Genomic DNA, 2,935 nt, shown 5'->3' with positions numbered 1-2,935 from the left:
TGCTTGTTCTGTTTGTTGTGTTTTCTTAGTCTGAAGTTTCCATTGATTACAATAATTCTCTAATACAACAAGTGCATTTTTTATTCCTTCCTCACTTTCCCCATAATAACAGTATCATCAGCATACATAAGAACAAGCAATCTCATGTACATTTCTAATAACTGGTTACTGAAATTTAATTGTGTGTAGCCTTCACTTAACAGATATTCGTCAAGATCATTTACATTTATAGCAAACAGTAAAGGAGAAAGGTTTTCTCCTTGTCGTATTCCCTTGTGACTGACAAAAACTCAAACTTTTTTTTGATTTACAACAGCACATGACTTGATATTGTTATACATATTCTTAATTAGAGTACAAAATTTACCAGTAATCCCAGATTTGATAAGTTTATGCCACAGTCCTTCTCTTGAAACCACATCAAAAACTTTTCTGTAATCAGCAGACAGACAGAACAATTTCTTTTCCTCCAAACAAACAAATCAATGATACATTTCAACACAAATACATGATCTGTGGTTGAGTAGCCTTTCCTAAAACCTGCCCGAAATTCATTTATTAAGTTATTTTCATTGCAGTATATACTAAGACTGTCATTAGATATAGAGGTAAATAATTTTCCCATACAACTTAACAAAGTAATGCCCTTATAATTACTGACATGAGTTTTATTTCCTTTATTATTATAGACAGGTGCTATACCACCAATCAACCATTCATCAGGTAAGATGCCTGTATCTAAGATTTTGTGAAATAATATTACATGCAAGGGACACAATAGATCACAAGTACTCGATGTATTCTTTTATAATACAACCAATTCCAGATGCCTTATTATTTTTCAACTTATTAATACAGTTTTTCACTTGTACCTCTGTTATTGGTGCATCAATGTGTGATTATATACATGTAGCATTTCATTGTATCATTGGGCAGACTTGGGTGATCTTCATCTTCTTCAAGTAAACTTTTAAAACTATTATAGAAAGTATGTACAGGAATATCTGCCTCATGTTCATTAAGACCTTGTAACAATTACCAGTTATTTTCTTGTTTTCTTATTGTCTTTCAATTTTCTAATAATGTTAATTCTTCCTTTGTTTTGCTCTGTTTAATTCACTTTAGTATTTTTTTGTTTTGTTGATCATATCATTGTAATTTACCTTGTTCTTTGTAACATCATATTTATGCCTCGCATTATGATATTCCTTTCTTGGTATCCAACAAAGTGTCATATCCAGGCTTACTTGTCTGGTTGCTGGACTTGATGTATTTTCTATGGGTTCTTGGTGGAAACACGTGCAAAGCTGGATCTATCAGAACATGCATCAACTTATCGTTTAGATCTGTTATTGACAAACTATCTGCCACATCAATAATATTGCTAACATCTACCACATCTATTTTTTCAATATATTCCTCCTTCTTATAGTGTCTCCATTTCCCTGGTGTACACCTTTGTGTTTGGCGTATTGGTAAATTTTGCTCACTGGTCTTTACAAAGTCTAGTCAGACTGCACTTTGAATCTGAAGGTTTACACAGGGAACATCTGAAAACAAAGGATCAAAATCCATAATTTTGAAATTCTTAATACCTTGAAAAAGGCATGGTGAGGCAATAACATAATCCACCACAGTGAGGTACACAGTTGTTGCTTTCCCCACTCTCTAGTCATCCCTGGTCCACCATTGGTGATACATAACTGGTTATCTCTACAGTCATCCATGGTCCACCATTGATGATACATAACTGGTTATCTCTGCAGTCATCCCTGGTCCACTATTGATGATACATAACTGGTTATCTCTACAGTCATCCCTGGTCCACCATTGATGATACATAACTGGTTATCTCTACAGTCATCCCTGGTCCACTATTGATGATACATAACTGGTTATCTCTACAGTCATCCCTGGTCCACTATCGATGATACATAACTGGTTATCTCTACAGTCATCCCTGGTCCACTATTGATGATACATAACTGGTTATCTCTACAGTCATCCATGGTCCACCATTGGTGATACATAACTGGTTATCTCTGCAGTCTTCACTGGTCCACCATCGATGATACATAACTGGTTATCTCTACAGTCATCCCTGGTCCACTATTGATGATACATAACTGGTTATCTCTACAGTCATCCCTGGTCCACCATTGATGATACATAACTGGTTATCTCTGCAGTCATCCCTGGTCCACCATTGATGATACATAACTGGTTATCTCTGCAGTCATCCCTGGTCCACCATTGATGATACATAACTGGTTATCTCTGCAGTCATCCCTGGTCCACCATTGATGATACATAACTGGTTATCTCTGCAGTCATCCCTGGTCCACCATTGATGATACATAACTGGTTATCTCTGCAGTCATCCCTGGTCCACCATTGATGATACATAACTGGTTATCTCTACAATCATCCCTGGTCCACTATTGATGATACATAACTGGTTATCTCTGCAGTCATCCCTGGTCCACCATTGATGATACATAACTGGTTATCTCTACAGTCATCCATGGTCCACCATTGATGATACATCACTGGTTATCTCTGCAGTCATCCCTGGTCCACCATTGGTGATACATAACTGGTTATCTCTACAGTCATCCCTGGTCCACCATTGATGATACATCACTGGTTATCTCTGCAGTCATCCCTGGTCCACCATTGATGATACATAACTGGTTATCTCTACAGTCATCCATGGTCCACCATTGATGATACATCACTGGTTATCTCTGCAGTCATCCCTGGTCCACCATTGGTGATACATAACTGGTTATCTCTGCAGTCATCCCTGGTCCACTATTGATGATACATAACTGGTTATCTCTGCAGTCATCCCTGGTCCACCATTGATGATACATAACTGGTTATCTCTGCAGTCATCCCTGGTCCACCATTGATGATACATAACTGGTTATCT

This window comes from Portunus trituberculatus, chromosome 45, assembly GCF_017591435.1.
Source record: "Portunus trituberculatus isolate SZX2019 chromosome 45, ASM1759143v1, whole genome shotgun sequence".
Lineage (NCBI taxonomy): Eukaryota > Metazoa > Arthropoda > Malacostraca > Decapoda > Portunidae > Portunus > Portunus trituberculatus.
Note: the sequence above shows the minus strand (reverse complement) of the source record.